This window comes from Megascapheus bottae, chromosome 6 (genome assembly GCF_031878675.1).
Source record: "Megascapheus bottae isolate mThoBot1 chromosome 6, mThoBot2.hap1, whole genome shotgun sequence".
NCBI lineage: Eukaryota > Metazoa > Chordata > Mammalia > Rodentia > Geomyidae > Megascapheus > Megascapheus bottae.
Window position 1 is genome coordinate 52,025,352 of NC_143514.1, and position 25,182 is coordinate 52,050,533.

General features: G+C 39.0%; 1 pseudogene; it reads right to left on the reverse strand.

The window, feature by feature from the left end:
- Nucleotides 1–577: 577 nt before the first annotated feature.
- LOC150061854 (large ribosomal subunit protein eL32-like) lies at nt 578–24,958 on the reverse strand (annotated as a pseudogene).
- Between the last annotated feature and the right edge of the window lie 224 nt (nt 24,959–25,182).

A 25,182-nucleotide genomic window follows, 5' to 3' on the forward strand; every position in this document is an offset into this window, starting at 1 on the left:
CCTCTTAACATTTCCTCGAGTTCACACTTTTATTTATGGAATTGCCATGCTACCTACTGGCATACACAATGTTCTGTCCTCAGCTGAGAGGTGAAGATATGATATGTTTCAGGATCATTGTGCATTTCCAATCAGCCTAGAAGTCTAGGCTTATTGATGAGACCAAAGACAGAAGATGAGAACACAGAACTAAAGGCTAGATGGGATGAGTAAGACCCATACAGCTTCGTAAGTTCAGAGAACTGAGGTATGACTTTTGGCCCTGGGAAAAAGGGCACACACTAATTACAGAAAAATCCTCCTTCATTTTTTTTGCTAGTCTTGGGGCTTGAAGTCAGGATCTGAGCACTGTGCTTGGGCTTTCTCAAGGCTAGTGTTCTATCACTTGAGCCACAGCACTACTTCTGGCTTTTTCTGTGTATGTGATACTGAGGAATCCCCAGGGCTTCGTGCAAGCTAGGCAAGCACTCTACCACTGGGCCTTACTCCCGGCCCCCTCCTTCATCTTTAACTCGGTGGTGCCTCCAAAATGCTCTGTGAAGTGGACTAATTTCTTAAACTATGTTAGAATATCCCTTCATAGACCAGGCAGGTTTGTCTGAAATATCGCGGTATCCTTTTGTGTCTGATGTTCATAAGTGTCAGCATAAATGTCCCCTTTGTAACACTGTTTCTGATCTTTTAGGGAAGAAATGACTGTGTCAATATTATGTAGTAAATTTCATGGTGCAGAGATTTTGGATGGCTATCCACATCACTGAATTAACAGATAGACAAGAGTAGTTACCACGATTGGAATGGTCCCTCCCAAATCATCAGCTGATATAAACTTGTGTAGTTCTGCATAATATACTGAAGGTATAGGGGTTTAATTTTGCTCTCATGCCTCATCAGTCTTAAAGAAATGAGTTAATTTCTCTGGACCTCAAGTAGTTCTAGCTGCTAAATGGGGAGATAGCGTAAAGCCCCTACTTTAAGTAACAATGTCTGGGGACCTTAAAATGATTTGGTAGATAGGATAAAATGTTGCTTGAATGCAAGATAATTTCATGGGCGAAGAAAGCATCCACCAGTGTAATGTTCCCTAGAGATATTTTTAATGGAGGCCAATGCTTTTTATTTCTTTTCTTCCAAATTGACATAGGGCTGTACTTTTTCTAGGCCTGTTACAGAACAATAGGTGATATACTACTGTGTTGGAAGTTTCTGGGATTCGTTCCCTTTTCATTAGTAAATAGGAGAAAGAAAGATTTCTCCTCTTTATGAGTCCAGGGTTTCAACTCCAAGACCTAAACATTTTTGAGGGCCTTGAACTAATTTCGGATACCATCGACAGGATAGGAGTGGAAAAATCCCCACCACATCTGCCTTGTCAGGGGGTAGAAGAGAGAACTTTCTAAATAGCCTCATTATTGGTCCCAGCTGAATTCTGCTCCTGTTCCATGATGCCAGCAAAAGCATTTTAGTAAGATGCTGCCAGCATCAAAAGCAGATCCACTTACGGTTTCCTGTAAGCGTATCTGCAATGGCAGAAGGTGGCGGGCAGCCAGGTGTGAGCGTGCGTGCTAAAAATCTCCAATACGTCAAGCTGGAGGAACAATTTATAAAATGAAATTCAACATTCTATTTCGACTCCAAGAACTCAGTTGAAGGCACAGGAAATTCAGCTGGGTAATTCCGCTCCATTTCTCTATTGCTTTATTGAATCACTGAATCTCAGCAGAAGAGAGGTTCATTGCATCCTTCTAGCAAGTTTTCTCAGTCTACCCCAGTTGCACTTTCTAAAAACAAGGGGTTACTGGACTCTGTCTACATACCTTCAGCGAAGAGGAAACTTACCATCTTTCCAATAATGTTTTTAATTTGAGGTTAGCTCTGGTCATGGAGTAAATAGGTATTAACAATACTCACCAGATGTTCCTTTTTTCTGCCTGGTCTCCGAGCTACTGTACAGTGGGGCTGAGTGATTGAGTTCTCACCAGTGCAAACCTGGATTCTGAACAAATTCTGTAAGATACTCCATTTTTTTTCTTTTTCTTTTCTTTGCCAACTGAGTAGATGAAAATGTAAAAGGGAGAATTCCAAGGCCTTTGAATGAGAACAGAGCCACTAGATGCAAAGGGTTTGGATTCCAGAATGAGTGGGTGGAACACAGCTGCATGAGGACTGATGGTAAACTGTGATGTGAACAAGAGGCCCAGTTAAACCATCGTGGGTTGCTAAGAGTCACCTTTCCATTCTGATTAATATAAACTATTTATTTTTAAAAACAGTGGTACTAGACTAAGTGCATAGAAGTTACCACTGAATCAGTCTCCTTCAGAAACAAGTGTTTGTATGGACCAATTCAAAATTCCTCTTTCTATGTACAACTGGTTCCTGAAAAGTAAAACATAATGTGGAAGCCAAATGCTAATGGATTAATGTTTGTTATCCTAGCTATTCAGGAGGCTGAGATCTGAGGTTCACAGTTCAAAGTCAGCCTGGGCAGGAAAGTCCATGAATTTGTTATCTCCAATTAACCACTAAAAATCCAGAAGTGGAGTTATAACTCAAGGGGTAGAGTACTAGCCTTGAACAAATAAAGCTCAGGGACAGTGCCTAGCCTTAACTTCAAGAGAAGAGGCAAACAGTATAAGAAGAAGTGATAAGGTCATAGGTTTTTCAAGGATTAGTCTCTACATAAGAGAAATTAAGTTTTTTCCATGTGACAACCCAATCAGATAGAATCACCAGTATCATAAACAGGAGGAAAAAAGATGCACAGGGTAATGTACATAAATTCTGACCTGTTTAGTCTCTGCCATTTCTCCGTAATGCTTGCTTGCTTCCTCTCTCTCCCTCCCTTCCTTCCTTCCTTCCTTCCTTCCTTCCTTCCTTCCTTCCTTCCTTCCTTGCTCCCCTTTTCTTGTGTGTTTAAAATATATAATAAAAGTTCATCTTGCCAAGCACCGGTGCTCACACCTATAATCTTAGCTGCTCAGAGGCTGATATCTGAGGATCATGGCTCAAAGTCAGCTCAGGCTCAAAAGTCCATGTGTCTCTTATCTCCAATTAAGCACTAGAAAACTAGAAGTGGTGCTATGGCTCAAGTGGTAGCCTTGAGCTGAAGAGCTCAGGGACAGCATCCCAGCCCAGAGTTCAAGCCCCAGGACTAAGAAAAAAAAAGTTCACTTCTTTAAAAACTCACATTAGAAGACAAATTTCACCTTAAGAACTCTCTCTTCAATCTGATTGGCTTGTTAGTTTATTTACTTTTAAGAATCTGTTTTAGGTGCCCTCTTCTCTATTTCTATAGCTTCCTTATCAACTACCTTACTACCAAAATAGCATTTTTCACATTGTCATGAATAGTTTATAGAACTTTTCCCTTTTGCTACACTGAGAATTCTGTAAAGCCAGGGACTGTATCTAGATTTTTGTTAATATTCATGTTCAGATAATATTTGAGGAACTCATTTCTTTTTCAGGGAGATTCACAGACACAGTGTTATTCAATTCCTTTGCTCTAGAGACCTCACTACTTGCTTTGGGTTAGCATTATCAGCTGTGAAATGGGGCTATGGCTGCACTTAGCCTACTTAGTAGGATGACAGTCATTTTGAATGGATTGGAAACAGCACTTGCCAAGGTTTCATGGATTGTTCTGCTACCTAGCATTTGGAAAGCAGGGTCTGTGGGAGGATGTGAGAGGTGCTGGATGGCTACATGAGTGGGTACCCTTTCTTGTGCCTTGGTTTCTAGTGCTCTGATTGCTTTAAAGAGTTTATCTGTCCTAGGAGGTGGAGGGAATTTGGTGGTTTGTATTATGGAAGTAGTATTACCACTCTGCTAAGACCCCCGCCAGGCCAGTGGTTGGAATTTTTGGTTGGATTTATTTATTTCTTTATTTTTAATTCAAGAACTTTCTGAGATTTGAGTCTGTGCATTTTCAGTTCTCTTACTTGGTTCAAAGCTACATTGTCCAGTGTTTCCAATTTTAACATTAATAAAGGGCACCAATTCTACAGTAAAGAGAGTGGGAGGCTCAGATTTTGTTAGATATGCTTGGGGTACAGTTGGTCTACAGATAGAGACATGGGCCGGAGGACCTCCTAAAATGAGCCCATAACTCAGTTGTTTTACAAACTAATGTGAATGGATATAATTCAACATATCAAAAAAGACAGAACTGATGCAATGGTGTTCTTTAGGTATTATACACATGCGTGTATAATGGGTTTTGAGAACATGATGAAGAAGTCCCGAGTCCAGGGAGGACCTGGCCAGTGGCATCATAATATGCCCACACATCCTTCACTCCTGATTCAATAGAGGACAGACCAGGCTTCATCCACCAGCTCCATTTGTGAGTAAGGATGTTTCTAGTCAACAATAAGCTATTATTAGAACGAAAGCAAGTGCCCTGAAGCACTCACAACTCAAATGTACAAAAAGTACATACCAGAATATTTTTCTAAAACACAGATCTTGCAATTTGCATGTCTACTGACTCTAGTAATCTTTTTTTAGTGTTGGTACTGGGGTTTGGACTTAGGACCTTTTATTTAGCATTTTCTGCTCAATGCTGGTGTTCTGGTTCTGCCTCTAGTTCTGGCTTTTTGTTGGTTAATTGATGATAAGAGTATCTTGGGTTTGTCTCCCAGGACTTCCTCTAAACATGAGCCTCAGATTTCAGCTTTCTGAGTAATAGGATTATCGGTATGAGCCAACAGCACTCAGCCCTTTTTTTTCTTCTCCAGGGTCTTTTCTCATAGTCTAGATTAGCTTAAAACTCACAATATGCCTTTCTCTATCTCCCAAGTGCTAAAATTACAGGGCTATATCAGGCTAGAAAAGAAAGTTTAATAAGACAGCAAAATTTTTATCTTAGTTCACAGAAAATATTTTCTTATAGTTGTGGAAGCTGGAAATGTGAGACTGAGTGCCAGGATGGTTGGATTGTGGTGAAGGCTCTTTTCTGGCTTGCAGATGGTTATCATTTCCCAGTGTTCCTTATTATTATTATTATTATTATTATTATTATTATTTACTATTATTACTCAGCCACAAATTCTATTAGATTTGTAATCTATCTTTATAACTTAATTTGTCATTAACTATCCTATCTTCACAAACAGCTGTATCAGAAGTGGGAGCTTCAGGCCAGGAGCGTGGCCTAGTGGTAGCGTGCTCACCTAGCATGCACAAAGCCCTTGGTTCTATTCCCCAGAACCACATACATAGAAAAAGCCAAAAGTGGTGATGTGGTTCAAGTGGCAGAGTGCTAGCCTTGAGCAAAAAGTGTCCAAGGATCGTGCCCAGGCCCTGAGTTCAAGCCCCAGAACTGGCAAAAAATAAAAGAAAAAAAAGAAGTTGGAGCTTCAACATGTGATTTTTTTTGTGCCAGTCCTAGGGCTGGAGCTTAGGGCCTGAACACTGTCCTTGGGTTTTCTCAAGGCTAGAGTTCTATCACTTCAGCCACAGCACCACTTCTGGCCTTTTCTATGTATGTGGTTCTGAGGAATCGAACCCGGGTCTTCATGCATGCCAGGCAAGCACTCTTACCACTAGGCCAAACTCCTGGCCCTCAACATGTGATTTTTGAGGTCACAATTCTCTCCATAATAACTTTGAATGCAGAAGGTATAGTGTCTGCTTCAGAAGGTACATTTTAAGTTTTACTGCCAAGATACAATAAATAAAAATATAGTTACTCTTAATAGGTTACTTCAGCCAATGTTAAAAAATACAATCTAGAAGATGTAGTCTATTGTTTATAGCTGAAGTTAAATACTTCTCTGAAAATTATGAGAAAGTCGATAATGAGAAGTCTGGAGTAGAAGGTCTAAATAGCAAGTATGTCTGCTTTATCACTAGCTGTGCCACCTTGGCTAAGACTCTAAACCTCTCTGTATGCTCATTACGCCAAGCTGGCTCAAATGAGTAAATAAATTGATCTCAAGTAAACCACATTTCAGATTCCATGTCTGGTTGTCAGCTTTGGGAATCCAAAAAACAGTGCAGTGGTTAAGAAAAACCATCTGCTCCAAATAGGTCTGCATAGAGAAATGACTATGCAATTAAACCTGTATCTTTAAACTGTAGGCTCATTTTCTTCCATTTTTGAGTCAGAGGATAAACTGATTTACTCTTCAAGACAATCCATCCTCTTTCTTTATGCTGGATTTTCTCTTTGGAAAAAAAAATCAAAATCAGGTGGCAATAATGGGAATTTCTACCTCTTTTTGCAAAATAGTAGCAGTCAAGGAGTGGCTTGAGAGACCAGAATGAAGACTGGCCTTGGGTCTGCAGAGTCTCTGAGACAATGAACTCACACTTTCGCAGCCCTCATCCATTCCAGAATGTAATACAAAATATTTTTTCTTTGAAAAGCAAACAACAAAGGAACATGGCCACAATCCAATTATCTGGAGGTACAGCACTTCCAGGGTGGCAGGAGGCAGGGGTTGGAGAGCTCATGGCATGAAGAGCGCTGAAAATATATTTCTTATATAGGATGCATGCTTCTGGCTTTAAAACATTAATTCCATTGCAGAGAGTCACTGAACAATTTCCCAAGGATTCCCAAGATCTCTTAAGCCATTAAAAAGCATCCTTATTATATTAGTATGCTAAAGGGTTCCTCTGTATGCCATTCTAGGAGGGAGCAGAGAGAACATGGGAGAAAAAAAGAAAGCTGTATGATTCCAATGAACTAAACAAAGAAACACCTTTGAAATGAATCAAATTATACCTCATTTTGAAATCTAATTTTTAAGATCAAAATGGGAAAAATATGCCCATCAATTTTGGAGAAGATGCTACATAAGCAGTTATTGACAATTCAGAAAAATGATTTCAGTGTTCCTTTTATATAATTAGAAAGCACCTTCTAAACAAGCCATGCTTATCAAACCATAAATAACTAGGAAGGATATAAATAACCGTTTTTCCAATTGTGTTCTCTTTGAAGCTTAAAGCACATTACAAAGAAAAGTATTGATAGAATGGACTATCAGTGAATTCGAAACTTCATGCAGTCTAGAATAGTAAAAAATTACAAGGAAAACAAGCAGGAAAAATATTTATTGAGTATGTAAAAAGAGATGATTTCACTACTTAGAGTATGTACATTATATAAGACATTAATACATATAGACATAGACAAAGCACACAAACAGCTATCTAGGAGACTGACAATGGGTTAACAAACACAGGTACTCTCACAAACTTGTTTTAAAATGTCTATATTAAAATAATGTTGGTAAGGGGAACTCTCCTATCCTTTTTTCCCCCTTCCTACACTGAAGGAGGCTTATAACTATAAATATGATCAGATTCAAAAGCTTTTTATTGAGTCATAGTCTCAGAGGGCAAAGTTGTTTGTTTTTGTTTTTTTGATTTTTAAACTATGCTGTACAGAATTACATATTATTCATGTTTGAGATACATTTTTTAGCTTGGTGTGGGAATTAAAAGGGTACTTCACCTATCAAGGAAATGATACTGAAATGTCATGTGGACAGGTCTGTAATAATTATGATATCCTTATTTTGCTCCATAATGATCTTTTTTCCACTTTTAGACATTGATAGAGGGAGAAAGGGGCTGAGGCTAATCCTGTATTTGGGGTCTGGATTCTAGATACAGCGAAAGGAATTCTTCATACGGTCCAATTGAGATGGCAAGGATTGACACTGAGTCAATCCGTGTGTCCCTGTTTGCCAGTGTTTTCTTTCCATGTGTCATCTCACAGGAATAAAAGGTCTAGAAAAGGGTTCAGTTATTCTTTGAACTATGGCCAAATGTCAGCTTTATATTATCATTCACTTATCAAATGATATAGCTACAGAACATGCAATATGCAAGCATCATTTGAGTCACTTATCAAAATAGCTGAGACCTTAAAAACAGTTCGTACTAGTATCCTTACCTATGCTGAAAGTTGTACATACCTTTGAAAGTTGGGATGAATTTTTTTTGCAGGGTTATTGAGCAAGAGTCTTAAAAATGTTCTATGCTTTGGCCTACTTTAAACCTCTATGAAAGTATTATAAAGACAGAGCTTTCTCTGTATAAAAATGTTCAATGCAAGCCAGACGCAGTGGCTCACTCCTGTAATCCTAGCTACTCAGGAGGCTGAGATCTGAGGATTGCAGTTCAAAGCCAGCCCAGGCACTGAAGAATGTGAGACTCTTATCTCCAATTAATCACTAGAAAAGGGGAAGTGGTGCTGTGGTTTCAGGGGTAGGGCAGTAGCCTAGAGCTGAGGAGCTCAGGGAAAGCGCCCAGGCGGAGTACAAGCCCCATGACTCACACACAAAAAATGTTCAATGGAGTATAACATTATTAGTTCATGATTGGCTAACACACACAAAGATAAAGCAGACACCTATATGGGCCCAATAAAAATAGAAATAAAATTATGTTAACTTGTAACAAGTGTAATGCAGGAAACCCATATGGAGTTAAGAAAAAGAACAGAACCTTCTTGAGATATGACATTCACGAAAAGTTTGTACATTGAAGATGAAGACTCAAATGATGAGGGACAAAAAGAACCATTTGAGGGCTGAACCATGCAAGAGTGGCTGAGCCATGTAAGAAGCAGCCAGTGAAAAGGTCTCAAGGCAAGAATATTTGTGGCTTGTTCCAGGATGAGACAGAAGGCCAAGGGTGGCTGGAGAATGACACCCAAAGCAGAAGGAGGTATGAGATAAAGGCAGAGAGGGAGGCAGAGCCAGATCATAGGAGGAAAATGCTTTTGCCATTATGCTAAGTGAAAATGAGAGGGTTGAAAATTGTGTTCACAGTATGATCTCAGCCATGAAAAAAATACACATTCAAAGAGACTTGGAAGAAACATACTAGAATGTTAACGGTGGTTATGTGGGAGAGTCCCAACAGGCTTTGGAAGTAGGAAAAAGTAGAATGCTATTTCCAGGCTTCACTACCTCCCCCTCATTTAACCTTCAGTCATAAAAAAACAACAACAAAAAACCATGCAAAATTAATTTATGTCACTTACCTGACAACAGTGGCAGATTCATAGGAAGCAAATCATATTTAAAGAGTTTTTTTCTGTGACCATTGCTTTTATATAAAAGGATTATGAATTGTCTTTTCACTATTTTTCCTAATTTTTAATACTGGCCACAATTTCATAATCAGAAAGCAACAAATTTTATTTAAGAAAACTTCTGATGGCTAAAGGAAAATGAATTATACAGTGTTAAATAAAATGCCTTTCTGCTTCAACAAATACATTTATATTTCTGGACGATGTATTCAAGTACCCTTCAATTTTGGGGGAAAATCAACATGTTATAGAGGACCTTTAGCAATAAAGGTTCAAGTATACAAACACGTCAAAACCTTCAACTAAATTGAAATATCAAACAGGTTATTACTGACCCTTTAAGATGCCCCAAATGCCACAGGTTCTTTATAACATATAAAATTAAGATACATGGCTGCCCAATTTGGAAACCTCTTTTTTTCCCTCTGCTTTCAATACAACTTACTTTCACATTTCCCAGATATTAGGAAAGTGTTAGTGGTAATGTCCTGGAAAAATTCTTCATTTGATAATCTTTTTTTTGAAATATTGAGGTTTTTTTTCCTCCCAAAATATTGTTGATGGACAACAAAACTAATTAGTATTCATAGAGAGAGCAATGATACTTGATATTTACGTTCTGATAGTTCAGTGAGAGGGAGCCAGAGATTCTTGGGTTGAGATTTGGCCACTCTGGGTGAATAAAGAGCTAAATAACTCTTGAAGCTCCCGTTCTGTCTCACCTGTGAACTGTAGTGCCTGACTGGTTAGAAGAAATGTACCCAGGAAATCCTGTAGAGTACCTGGAACATGGTACTCAAGATAGGTCAGATGGCAATAATCCTGGGAGAGATTACTTCTTCTTCTTTTTTTTTTTTTGCCAGTCCTGGGCTTGAACTCAGGGCCTGAGCATTGTCCTTGGACTTTCTCAAGGCTAGAGCTCTACCACTTGAGCCTTAGCACCACTTCTGGCTCTTTTTTTTCTATGTATGTGGTACCAAGGAATGGAACCCGGGTCCTCGTGCATCCTAGGCAAGCACTTTAACCACTAGGCCAAACTCCTGGCCCCGAAAGATTACTTCTTGTCCAATGTCTTTCACCTTTACTTCTCATAAAGGCCAAAATTCAGGACTGATAGAGTGTCTTCAGTTGTAGAGGCTCTGCCTAGCAATGGCAAGGTTAGAACTCTAGTACCACAACTAATTTTCTTTTTAAAGAGACCAGGGTAATCCTCTTTTGAAAGCTAGCACTTCTCTAGAGTTTAATGGGCACAAAACAGGGCAGGTAAGTGGTTGACTCACAAATACAGATGGGTGGGCCCTGGGTAGATACTCTGGCAGAAGTTAGATATGAAGAGAGGGAAGGGGAAAGGGAAGTCGGTTTCACAATTATGTTTAAAAGCTTAATTCAAACAAGCAATCCCACGCATGAAATAGAAAATAATATTTGAGGCAAAAAGAAAATAATGCTCTCACAGGGTCTATGGGTTAGAATTCCTGAAATTATGACTTCTGTACAAAGTTGTCTTAGTTGTGGAAAAGTGTTGTAAGAAGCTCTATAAAAACCCATCTTCATTACATAATATGTCAGGATCACACAACAGAACCAGCCCGGGGTGCTTTGTAAAATCTAGACTCATGGGCTCCAGCCCACATCCACTGAATCATAATCTGAAAAGGAGGCTCAGAAATCAGCATTTTCACTTTGCTCAACAGGTGAATCTTGGGTCCAAGTCTATAGGAAATACACGGTTCAACAGGAAATATACTCATTACCCAACTTAGGTAACCATAACTCCTCTGTCCATCACCTTTGCAATACAGAAATGAAGTTTAAAAAAATAGAATGCTTTGTGCTCTTGCTTGAGAGTCTACTATTAAGAGGGTGAAAATGTTAGTGAGAGCTGGTGTGCAGGTAATATTTCATCCACCAAGACTGCCTCTTAATCACATATAGCTTTGTTGTTCATGACCTTAACTGTGTATTTTTACATTCTCAAAGCACCACAGATTTCATTTGAGACATGTCTTAACACACTCAGATTCTTAGAAAAATCTATAGTTTTCTGCATATGGCAGCTTGACACACCAATTAACAGACAGGTCTGACAGTGCTCTTTCAACCTGAGGACAAGGTTAAGGAAGCTTTCATACATTTCTCATCTTTGGGCTCTTTCAGCACTTCCACAAGAGGGCAGTCAGGGGAAAGTTTTCCTTCTGTTGGAAAGCTCACCCTTAGAAGCTTTGCTAATCCTAGAATCGAAAAGGATGGTTCTTGGTCCTTCGTAAAACTGAGATGACAACACAAACACCAGGTTAATTAAACCACCCTTTTAGTGGTACATATAACTGAGAGTTGATTGTTCTAAGTACAAAGACTTTGCATGCAAATTTGTTCTCCACTTTGACTCACTCTAGCAGGTCCACACATTGATTTCCTTCCCATTCTGTGGCTCACTGTCTGGGAGGAAAGGCAGTATGGAGTGGCAAGTATTATTGTAGGAAATCAGAGAGGTGACATCGGAACTGAGATTTGGAAAATGCATTCCCAGGGAAAGGAAAGAAAATCTAGGTATGCTTCAGGAATTGTAACAGCTTTGCTAAGACTTTTGGTTTTATTATAGAGATTTTAGGGAGCTGCAGAAAATATGTAAGAAGTAGTGGAATAAAATATATGTTAGAAGTATGAACACATATATGCATATTTGAGAGAAATCACTTGATGGAATTCATAGAAAAGTAACTTGATTACCACATTAGTTTCTCTCTCTCTCTCTCTCTCTCTCTCTCTCTCTCTCTCTCTCTCTCTCTCTCTCTCTTTCTCTCTGTGTGTGTGTATGTGAGATGTGTGTGCATGGGCATGCACACATGTTTGTAATCAACATCATATTGCACTTTGAACTCCCAGAGGCATATAGAACTTTTTTTCTATATGTATTTGGTTTCTGGAATTGACTCCAAGTTGCTCAATATTCTTGATCTTTAGAGTATCCATCTTTTCCATCAATGAGTTTTTACCAGTATTGTGGTGTCTGTCCCTTACAAGCCTACAGAACTGACTTTAGGGTCAGTACATAGTTGGGAATACTAGGGCTAGTATTCATTACTCATTTACATTTAATTAACCCCACAGATGAGAAGTGCTAATGTTAGCAGTGCTTAAAAACTGCACTTAGATGTAGAATTTCTCTAAGCCTATATGGAATATAAAGTGTGAAGACAGGTAGATAGTTGAAAAAGCACTTCTAGCTGCTCTAACCATCCTGGATTAAGGTCAGAGTTCAGAATAGTCATTTCAGTGGAAAGGAAATCAAATCAAACCACCCCTAGAGGTTTTAAAAAAGGATGGCTAAGCACTTTTAAGATGAAATTAATAACAAAAGAGAGCAAGGAAAGGGTGTCTTTGGGGAAGTGAAAGGAATAAAAACAAGAGCATGTACTGACTTTGTGATGCTTGCTGCAAACAGCTCTAAGAAAATGGATTCAACTCAGTCAAAGAAGTATTTTACTGGGTCCTAATTGTATTACTATTACTATTAATGGAAATGAAAAGGAACTCTTATTTAGCATACTGCAGTATGTTTTCAAGCATATCACTTTCCCAATAACCCTGTGAAATCATTTCTTTGGGGGAGGGTCTGATAGCTACTACATCGTTCTTCAGAACTAGATGGCTAAGTCTCCCAGATAGCCCTCCACTGTCCTCCCCCTCATCAGCATTGCCTTGACTAAGAGTTGTCTCTCCCAGGACCATGTCCTCTTCTTGAGGTACCCCATATCGAGTGGCTGACTGACACAGGGAATGAAGCTCTGAAGCCCTCACCTTGACTCCAGATCATCTTGCAGATCTATCATTGCTTGAAAGACTCTTCATATGGTATCCTAAGGCCTTCACTGTGGGCAATCTGAAGCCCCACTCTGTGTCTGCCAGAACTCACCTCCTTTCCCTTTTCTCCCTTCTCTTCCCATCATGCCCCCCTCCAAAAAAAACTTACCAGTTCACATCCCAGAATCTGCTCCATCCCCCAATCCAACTGTGACAATCATTATCTCAATTCTGAAGATGGAGAAACAGAGCCCCTTGGATGGTACATTAAGTTCTAAGAGTACAATTAGCTGATGTGATATGGACAATGACTAGAGGTTAGACCTGGAAAGATTTTACTCAGTGGATACCAGTAAGCTAGGGTAGAAGGAAATGGAAAAATGAAAAACAAAGCCTTAATCCATCGGAGCTCACAGTGGAGTGAACCTAAACACCGCCATAGACAGAGAGTGGCACAGGTTGTAGGCAGGAGAATTACTAGGAGGCAGGATTGGCACAAGGAAGGATCTGAAGCCATCCTTGAGGACTTCAATTCCATTTCACTATGCCCTACCCCTCCTGCAGACCAGTGAGCCATCATATCCTCAAGGGGTCAGTGCTGACAGACTCTAGTACGGACTGGCTGTTCAAGTCTCTTGCCCCCTCTATTGTCACAAGTTCCCCCTTGTACTTACTATGGTAAGTGGACTGTGATCCTGACATCTGCAAAATGGGACACTTGTCTACCACAAAAATTTAAGGAAATACTTGTAAAACATCCATTACACAGCTTACCATATGGCAATCCAGGGGTCAAACAATAGAAAAACAAATGAATGTGGCCCAAGCAGGGCTGTACTGCCTTTATATTAAGATGTTTAACTTATGTATCAACATGACTGAGCTACAGAGTGCTCAAATACCTGATCAAACACTATTCTGCATGGGTCTGGGGAGTTGATGTAGATAAGAATAACATGTGACTCACAGTAATTCCCCAAATTTCAGTGAGGCTCATCCAATCATCCAATGGGTTGAAGGCCCAAGTAGACCAGTAAGGCTGATCCTCCTGTCAAAAGAATTCTTTACTTTCGAATCCTCTTAAGCTAGGAGATAAATTCTTTTTTGACTTAGTGCTTGAATAGAAACATTGGCTCCTTCTGAGTCTCGAGCCTGCTGCATTTGAACCATCAGCTCTCTTGGATCTTCATATTACCTACTGGGGAACTGGGCATCTGTCAACCTTTGTAATCTTGTGGTCCACTTCTTTATAATAAATCTCATCCCCCCCTCTATCTATCTATATACATACATCTCTCTCTCTCTTTCTCTCTCCCATTCAAGTACTAACCAGGCCCAACGCTGCTTAGCTTCCAAGATCAGACGAGATTGGGCGTGTTCTCTCTCTCTCTCTCACTCTCTCTCTCTCTCTCACCACACTCACACACAAGAGACACAATTGATCCTGATCCTTGGGAGATCCTTAATTCACAAAACATGTTCTCACCTTCCTTTTCTCACAGATGAAGAGCTGAGGCTCAGAGAAGCAATACAAGTAAAGTTTACAAGTCATCTCCTCATCTTTCATCACCATCAAGACTCTCATGAGTCTGTATTTTACTTTACTCAATAATATTTACCAAGAAATTGTGCTGGATCAGCCACTGAAACCCTACATAATGTTCAGGGTTACTTCCCTTCTTTCTCTCCCCTTCCCCTGGCCATGCTCTACACAGTTTATCCTCTCTCCTACAGAGAGGACCGAAGGCTTCACTCATCACCCATTACTAGCCAAATCTATTCATACCAGATATTTCCCCATATACTTTTGCCATTGCAGGTTTCAAAGCTATTTTCACATGCTAATTTGAATCACAGTACTCTCACCTGAAGTCCTTCACTAGTTCTCCATGGCCTAAATATACTCAGGTATGACCAACCAAAATCAACTCTAGTCTTGCCTTTGCTGTATCCATGCAGTCTCCTAGGCTTCTATACCTGTGCTCTCCTTTGGAACTAAGTGATGAAACCATGGCTAGAGCTACCACTTCTTTATCTCTAAGACCCTTCAACAAAGAGGCCCAAATGAATTCTTTGAATCCAATTTAGGTCTCTGTTTAACTATTCCTTGCTATTCCTTGCTATTCCTCAGCATCTTATTATTTTCTTTCACAAAACAATATAATCCGTAGATAGATGTCTGTCCTTTGCTTAAGATGGATGCTGTCCTCTGCACTAGATTATAAGCTCCCTGACGTTTTGCCTGTAAGTGCATCCCTAGTGTCTCCCAACGCATCACGTGTGCTCACTGTATTTGCTTAATCAATGTTCTGTAAATCTATCATACTGCCACAGTGAGCATCTTCCCATCTTGGCTTTCAACATCTCTTCCATCTCACATGCACCCAATATTTTCATCTGGAAAATTCCCATTCCACTTTTAAAATTTAGCTCTGCCATATCCCTCTTTTTTTTTTTTTTGCCAGCCCTGGGCTTGAGCTCAGGGCCTGAGCACTATCCTTGGACTTTCTCAAGGTTAGAGCTCTACCACTTGAGCCTCAGCACCACTTCCAGCTTTTTTCTATGCATGTGGTACCAAGGAATCGAACCCGAGTCTTCGTGCATGCTAGGCAAGCACTCTACCACTAGGCCAAACTCCTGGCCCCATATATCCCTCTTTTTTACCCAGGTATAGCCATGGCCCCAGGACCCTTGGTCTTGAGTTTTACCAGTAAAACCTCTCCTAGTGTGTTATCTGGAATGCTGGCCATCAAACTAACTCATCTCTCTACCTACCATACTGAACCCAACAGTTACTTGTAGCTGTACCTAACCAAAATAACAACTCACAGTTTTGTTGATAAGTTCTACTGAAGATTCCTAGAAGCAAAGACTCTTTCCTGGAAGTCCAGGGCTCACAGAGTTTCTACGATCCCAGGACAGACCTTTACTTTTCTAAGCCATTAGAATCTTTGGTACCCTCCATCTGCCTAGTTTATTTCTGGCCACTTTTGTATTTAGACAAAGCTCTTGGTACTTTCTCATCTATAAAGTCACTATATCTCAAATTCCAATAGGTGACCAAAAGTTAACATTTCATGTTAGTGTGTGTGCATGTGTATGTGTATTTACTAAGAGTTAATGACTTTTTTGTCCTTAATTTACTTTTCATAACATTTTTATATATATTATTGATTTTACATTGGAATGGTTTTGCAAAGCATTTTAGTTAGAATCCTTACTTAGCATCTTGCAGATCACAACATCCAGTAATAATGATTTTTTCACAAAAAGAGGGACATAGTTTTTGTTACTTTGCTTTAAAAAATCAATAAAGCATTTGTGCTGGTATTAGTGATTAAAATAGTTCTTACTTCACAATTAAAGTGAAGTTTTTTTTAGTAACAAGGAGAATTTGGCAAATACCTTTGACCCTTCTACAAAAGTTTCAAGTTTATTAAAAGTTTGAACATACAGAGAAGGGAAAATACCAAATATGAAGTAAAGGATCTCAAATTTATATCTCAATTTTATTCCCTCAGGTAAAAAACTGGCTGAACATTCCTTCCTCAATTGAGAAGTAATACTGTTTTCTCCAGATATGGCGAGGTGCTTAGAGGCTGAAGGACAGCTGTGAGTCTGAAAAAATCCACAGGTAAACATGACTTCTACCTCCCAGCCCAAGTTAGAGTTTAGCACATCACCTATACAGAGAGGATTTCAAATTTCACCATAATTTCCATGGATTGAACTGGTACTGGGGATAGATGAGGCCTAACAGTGAATGAGCACTGTCTCTTTTCCTAAAGAGTTCACAGTCTGACAGACTGAGCAGACAACCTAGAGCATGACCCCTAGCACGGGTTCTGGAATTGGAGGATGTCAGCTGACATCTCAGTCCCTCAATTTCCTAGATGAAGTACCTTGGGAACTTTTTTTTAATTGCTCATAACCTCAGCCTCCTCATATTTACATTGACGATAACAAGTCATACCTACATGTCTTAGAATTGGGAGGATCCAGATAAAAGAATAAGCATATCTTCTTGCATTCAGTAACATCAACCATTCTTATCAGCTTTAACTAGGTGTCTCACCTTTCATTAGTGGTGATGGTGTTGAAGAGCTGTCAGAATTATGGGGATTGGTACCTGTCTCATAAAACAGAGAGGAAGTCTAGTGGGGCTGTGTGGAGCAGGTCTGCCCATGTCTTAGGAGAGGACAAAAGTATACAAGGTCTTTGTGAATCACCTAGGCCAGAGCTCCTTTTTCTTACTCCTAGCATTTTTGCTTCCTTCAAAGGATGGATAAGACTTTGATAGAGAAAAGAAACGGAAACTTCCATGGACTAAGAATAGTTTTGGGTCTTAGGCCATTTACTTATTTATTTATTCATTCACTTCAAGACTTCAATTCATTTCTTTCTGACTCTAGAGTCTAGATTCTTAATCACTAACTCAAGGGCTTTCCCATGCTTACAGATGCAAAAAGGGAGCCAAAGAAGACTAACCAAAAATGTGTTTAAATTCAAGGACAACTATATCATTAGCACTAGTAAAGACATCCAAATCTTTACAAGTGTTCCAAATCACTTCCAAGTGATTTAATAATGTTAATATAAATAGTAATAGGTACCATTTGTTGGCTACTTACTGGGTGCCAAACACTTTAAAATATGCATTTATGATAACTTATGTGAATGCCACTCGATATAAACTGTTATTACATACATTTTTCTCAATAGTTTTACAACTCTTATGTGGGGTGCACCCCATCCCCACCACAGCCCATTCCTACTGTTTTTTTTCTATGGGCCTCTTATTTCAGACAGGGAAACTGAGGCACAGAAGAGGTCAATGGACTTGGTTATAGACACATTAACAGTAAGTCTAAGGCCTTCATACTTTGTTTGGTTTATAGTCCCTACACATTCAACCAAAGCTCCTGCTCTTCATTTATTCTAATTCAGTTCTTCTTATTCTGTCTTAGCTGCTTCTCTCAGATTGTCTTAACAGAGATAAGCTTGCACCTAACAACTCCTCACAAAAGGCAGTCATCTAGTCTAGTAGGAAGCTGTATTCATGGTGGACCTCAATCTGACTGTGCCTCTCTAATCCAATTGTCTAATAAGTTTTAATTGGATAAATTAGCAAAAATCAAAATATGTCTAACCCAGTGGTTGTGGTGGGGGAAAGTTGTTGCAAAGCTCACATTAAGAACAGGAGCACAAGGGCCAGTGAGGCTGGAGGGATGAGCAAGGGCCAACAGTGAGAGCAGATTAGGTCTGAGTGGCAGGCTCAGATTGGATAATGCTGGATGCTGCAAACCACGTTAAGAATTTGGGTCTTATTTGTTGTGTCAGTCCTATGGAGGGTGTGGTATTTACAGAGGAAAGAACTGAGGTCTAAGAAGGTTACATAACTTTCTCTGTCCTTCAGAAACCTTAGCATTTAGCACAGAAGTTCTCAGACTCTATAACACTGCTATCAAATGAAAGCACTGGCTAATTAAGTGGAAAAGGAAAATGACAGTATAGGGAGTCTCATAGAAGAACCTATGTACCATTCTGTATATCCCAGACACCACTAGTAAATAGTATTAAATGAGTAGGCTACAAAAGAGGATTCAGAGTTTAGGCCCGCCTTGGGCACTGAAATTTTATTGCATCTCCTGAGAATCAGAAACATTGCCTAAGAACTGTTACCCCTTCCATTGCAGTAGCCATAATTTACATCTTGCATATCCTTCTCTGTTCAACCCCATTGACTGTCAAGACAGTACAAGAAAATAAAGAATCCTATTGCCTGGCAAACACAGAAATGAGAAATACATCAATTCCAGCCTATTCTAGATATTCTCTATAATAACTTTGAATTTAGTAAATATGCCTAGGAAGAAAAATAACTAGAATTTCATAGAGGATATTAAAAACTTAATACTAAATTGATATTACAAACAAAAAAATCAATGACTCAGACAATACCTTCAACTATCTTTCATCAAAATTAATTCTAGTAGTGGACAAAACATGAATGAAGCTAACATTATTTTACATAATGGCTTACTAATTTTTCATTTAAGTGCCTTACTGACGTGAAGGCTGAGTTCCCAGGATCCATCATACTGCAAGAATGTAGTAGATACTCTATCAGCTTTTGTCAGAATAAATGACAACATAAAAGCCTTGGTCAGTTTATCTATACCTTTATTGATTCCCTTCTGGCCATACTTGTTCTTTTCAACATGGTAATACTTGTATGCATAACTGTGTCTTCTCTATATTGGTGGAAAGTCCTTGAGGATTCTGTCTATTTTATCCTCTGGACACATAAAATAGAATGCTTCTCAGTCAATGTCTATTGAATAAATTAATGATGTGATCTTTTGATTAGAGCCTTCTAAATGAATAAGTGATATGGTCTCTTCTTTCTTGTTCCTTTTTAGGCTTCATAATCTTAAAACTTTATTAAAACTTTGCCTTAGGAAGTGGCAGTGTGGCTCAAGAGGTAGGGCAGTAGCCTTGAGCTGAAGAGCTCAGGGACAGCACCCAGGCCAGAGTTCAAGTCCCATGACTGGAAATAAAACCCCCAACAAACCCACCTTGCCTCAATCCTTAAAAATATGAGCAAGGGCCACGAGTTTGGCCTAATGTCAGAGTGCTTGCCTAGCATGTATGAAGACCTGGGTTGGATTCCTCAGTACCACATACATAGAAAAAGCTGTAAGTGGTGCTGTAGCTCAAGTGGTAGAGCTATAGCCTTGAGAAAGCCCAAGGTCAGTGCTTAGGCCCAGAGTTCAAGCCCCAAGGCTGGCAAAAATAAGAAGAAAAAAAATGAGCAAATTTGACATGTATAGGTAAAAGGCTATTTTAACTAAAAAGGTTTTGCTTCTTTTAAACAATTAATTACTTGGTTACCAAGATAAAAGATTCTTTTTCTCCACCAGCCTCTTTCTTGGAAGAGTTTTTGCAAACAACTTCTTTGGCATGGGAGGGCATGGGGAGTGAATTCTAGCTTAAAAAACAAAACAAAACACATTCACTCTGTCAGAGTGCACCAATTTCTGCTTACTGTGGATACAAGCTATTTTTATCAGGTGATACTGTGATATTCCTTTTCAACACATGATATTCACTCTTTCAAGCTGTTCAAAACTGTTCTATTTGGTTTCATGTTACATCAATGAGACAGTTTGAGGGGAAAGGAAAAATGGGACAGGCTATATTTAGTAGCACTACTAAAACCCTAAATAAAAACTGAATTCTTCTAAGCTCCTTGGCTACTCAATTTACATTCAAGACTCTACTTGTCAACTCAAGATTAAGGCAAATAAGAAATGCCTTATTCAAGAGACTCTTCCTGAGCCCTTAATTAAAGAAAGACATTCTCAGTGTCTCTAAAACTTCAAGGTGTTAAAGGTCATACATAAAGGCTATAGAATTGTCAGACAATTACTCCACATACCTTATGTTTTCATAACACTTTTATTCTGCTAATTATCATTCTAATTGTATTTTAAAATAATAACACATCTGGCTACACATCTGGATATGCCAAGTTCAAGGAAGCCAACTGATAACTACAAGGAGTTGCCCAACAAGCTGTTAGATATAGAAGCATGAAGCTTCAAAGGTCTAGATGGCAGTATCAGTGCCCCAGCACATTGGTAGAACATGAAACCATAAAAGTAAATAACATGAAAAGTCAGGAGAGTAGTAGGATGAGGACACTTGCCAATCAAATGTTAGCAATCGAAGTGTGTTGGAAGATGTGCCGGAGCTAGTTTGTATCATATTTTTTTTTTTTTGTTGTTGTTGCAGTTTTGTGGTTTATGTAAGCACAAATAAAAGGGGTATATGAGCCACCTATTAACGCGCAGCCTGGCATGGGGACTGGTGACTCTGATGGCCAGCTGGGCTGCTCATTCCACCATGGCTTTCCGGTTCTTGGAGGAAGCATTGTGGGCGATCTCAGCACAGTAAGCCTTGTTGCACAGGAGCCACACTTCCAGCTCCTTGGCGTTGTGGACCAGGAACTTCCGGTGCAGCATGTGCTTTGTTTTCTTGTTGCTCCCATAACCAATGTTGGGCATCAAGATCTGGCCCTTGAATCTCCTCCGGACCCTGTTGTCAATACCTCTGGGCTTCCACCAGTTTCGCTTCATCTTGACATATCGGTCTGATTGGTGGCGGATGAACTTCTTGGTCCTCTTTTTTCACGATCTTGGGCTTCACCAGAGGTCTAAGGGAGGAGATGGCAGCCACCTCCGTAGGTAGCGCCCAGGAAGAGGCATATGTATCATATTGTAAAGGCTTCAAAAGAGCTAAAAAAAAAAAAACTTACTTCACATCTCCTTGTAAGATTCAGGGGCTACAAGGAAAAGGTCACTGCAATCTGTAAACCATGATACAAACTTTGATTATATCTAGAGGAAATGTGATGGTGGTGTAGTAGATCACCTGCCAAACTGGCCAGGATCGTCACTTTCCATTGTATCCATATCCTCTGTGATGTGACTTTACACATTTTTCTATCAAGAGATTTCCACTGTGGTATTTATACACAATGGAATTCTATGCTGCTGTTAGAAAGAACATCGCCCCATTTGTAAGGAAATGGAAAGACTTAGAAAAAATCATATTAAGTGAAGTAAGCCAGACTCAATGGAACATAGGCTCAATGGTTTCCCTCATTTGTCATAAGCAGTAGAAACCTTGGGCTCTCCTAGCAGAGATTTACAATACAACAAAACCTAGATACATAAGGCCAAATAGGATGAGGCTAAATGAAAGGACCTCCAGGATATAGAAACAAAAGCCATGTAATGAGTGATTGTTGTCCTTAATGTACTATGTTATCTCTCATCTCTTTTGCTGTCCCTTGGTTATCTCATATTGTTACAGTATCTCACATTGTTATCTGATATATTGTATATATGCTTATTTGGTTATTTGAAATAGGATAGGGAAGGGGGAAAAGAAGATGAGGGGTGGGGGTGGGGGGAAGGAAATGGGGACCAAGACATGAAAAAGGGTATCAATGTTTGTGAAGTAATGCACCTTCTATCTGGTGAATATAATGTAACCCTTCTATTAATTCCAATAAAACATATATGGGAAAAAAGAGATTTCCACATCCCCATTTTTGGGGATCCTGTTTGTGGTCTGCTTTGGCCAATAAGAAGGAGGGGAAATCCCATTGTTTGATTGGTTACTTTCATTCTTTCTTAGAGGTCTGAGTAGCCATCAGGAGAACAGCCTTGAAAGGAAGAAAGGAAAAGGAAGGAAATGAGAAAAGAAGGAAGGGAGGGAGGGAGGGAAGAAGGAAGGAAGAAAGGAAAGAAGGAAGAAGGTAGGAAGGGAGGGAGGGAAGGAGGGAGGGAGGGAAGAAGATATGGAAGAAGGGAGGAAGGAAGCCAAGACCATCCTAAAATAATCTATAGCCTTGCAATACCAACACCCGTGATAGGGCCTAGCTGAGATCTGCTGTCACATACCTGCCCCCAGAGCAGAGTGCATGAATGGATCTGAGATCAAGAGAACAGCCCAACTTTATCAGCAGTAAAAACACTACCCGTATTAAATATTACATTTTAGCATGGTCATTTATGTAGCAATCAGCCTACCTTAACCCTCATTATTTGTCTGTCATTGTGCTAATTAGTACTTTATAGGAATTATTTTATTTATTTCACACAATAAGTTTATGCCATTATTATTATGAGCCTCAGTGTGTACCAATAGGAAACGAGGAGGCTAAAATTGAAATCGGGCAGCCTAACTTCATGAGTAATGTTTAGTCTAAGATAAGGATATTTTTCTTTCTTTTTAAAATTTTATTGTCGAGGTAATGTACAGAGGGTTTACAGTTACATTCATCAGGTAGTGGGTGTATTACTTCTCACACATTCATACCCCTTCTCATGTTTTTGTCCCCATTCTCCCCACAAGGATATTTTTCTTAATTTAACAAATAAGGGATTCTTTTAAGTCTTCTCTACGATAGCTCTATGATAGCCGTTCCCTTTGTTTCCAACTGTTCCAATTCAAAGAACCATTTCTACAAATGATAATATTAACAAATGTGACTTCGTTGGTACATTATCTCACTGGATCCTTATAATGTAACTTTAAGGTTTTCACTATCATCTATGTCTTTCAGAGAAACAAAAGCATGTAAAGAGTAAAATGAAAGGACATTAAATCATCTCCCAAGTTCCCCAGTTTATGAGCAGACTTGCTGTGCTGAAACTTCATGTCTGATGGCTCTCAAGCCTATATGCAAGCTGCCTGGTTGTTTTCTGAATCACCTTTATGTTTTTTATACCTTCTTGCTACATAATTGCTGAGTAATGGTTTTGCTTCGTAAACATAATAGATATCCCCTTTGTGTCCAGACTTGGAACAAGAAGACTTGAGGAGGCTTCAAAGTAGTTAAATATACCTTCTCTGCACTCAGTAATTCAAACAAATTGGAGATATAAACTAAGTGATTTGAGGCATAATGCCCCAAATGAAGAAATACATATATGATGATGACCTTGTAAGTTTATAGTAAAGCTGATAATTTCTATTTTCCAGTGACATTGTAATCACAGTGACATATGTTAATTATGTGATATTCATATACACAAATTCATTTTTCTGCCAATCTTAAAAAAGTATAAACATACCTCTGTATTATCAATGATATAATATTTGGTAATGATAGTAAGTGACTATTTAACTGGTATGAGTATTTGGCATAGTCTGTTTTTATCATTATTGAGAGGTATTCCTACTTATATAAAATATTGCATAACAATAGGTATGTTATACTAGCAGCAGCCCCATACATCATGCTTTTGTTGTGTTTCTTAAATGCAACTAGAAGCCACATTGAGTAATTGACATATAGCAGCTAGATTTATATAAGTATACTCAGTGCTGCTCACACAATAATGAATCCACCAAACAATACATTCCTCAAAACATGATCCCCCCATTAAGCAATGTATGACTGAAATAAGAAGTGAAATGTAAGAAAGTATTACTAACGGTCAAATTTTTTCTTACCTTTCTTTTTGTTAATTTTTTTTGTAATTAATAGAAGGTGCATTACTTCACAAACATTGATACCCTTTCTCATGATTTGGTCCCCATTTCCCTCCCTCCCCCATCTTGTTTTCCCCCTTCCCTATCCTATGTCAAATAACCAAATAAACATATATACAATATATCAGATAACAAGGTAAAACACTGTAACAAGAGAGAGAACATAGTACATTAAGGACAATAATCTCACATTATATAGCTTTTGTTTCTATATCCTGGAGGTCCTTTCATTTAGCGTCATCCTATATGGCCTATGTATCTAGGTTTTGCTCTGTTGTAAACCTCTGCTAGGAGAGCCCAAGGTCAAATTTTGTTGGAATCAATATTCAATTCCAGAATTCAAAAACTGACAGAAAGAGAGATTTGGAAGTCAGAAAAGGCTTCATTCACATGGTAGGGAATGTGAAGAATAAACAGGATGGGAAATTCCTTGCAGGAGCACAGGCATTCGTTGCCATAGGTGTATGATTTCTGTTATAGGGTTGTCATGGTGATTGCATTTGCAAGACATCCACGTGAGTATTTAAATCTGGTGGGCTTGGATGGGATCAATATATAGCAAAAAAAAAATAGGATTTGTCTGAGAATCTCAACACATTCAAAGTTCACAGAACTGAAAACTGGATCCCAGATTCTTGAGGCAACCTTCAGGTCATGCCAATCCATGTATATCCAGAAAGTGGATAAGAAGTCTAGACTAGTCCCATGAGATAGCAAAAAAGGATATAGAAAAGAACTAAGAAGAAATGTAAGCAATGCATAACTCATACAAAAGTCAGCAAATTATCCTCTCTCCCTGGACGTCCTGGGAAAATTAGCACAAATGCACTTGGGAAAATTCTACTAGCTTCATTTTCAGTTTTTTTCTTTCAGTTTCTTAATATTCAGGAAGAATTCCCCTTGATCTGACACAGTCTACTTTTCCAGGATACCTGTTGTCATTTGAGTGCTTGTGCCCTATGACGGAGCAGCCACATGCAATGCTGCAGTTTCTCAGCATACCTTTCTCTTCACAAACCCCATGCTCCTAAGCCACTAAGGCCTTGTGTAAGTTATTTCTTCTATTGGATCTTGCATCTTTTCAATGTTTTCTACATAAACGGCTTCTCTATTTTTATCAGAAAATGCCTTTTCTTTATCCTTTAGTTTAAAAGTCACGTCCTCTTCATAAGAGGAATACCAAGAAATCTAGAGAAAGAAAAACTGCAATAACAGAGGAAAGACTCTTGTACAGGAGGCCTAGTATG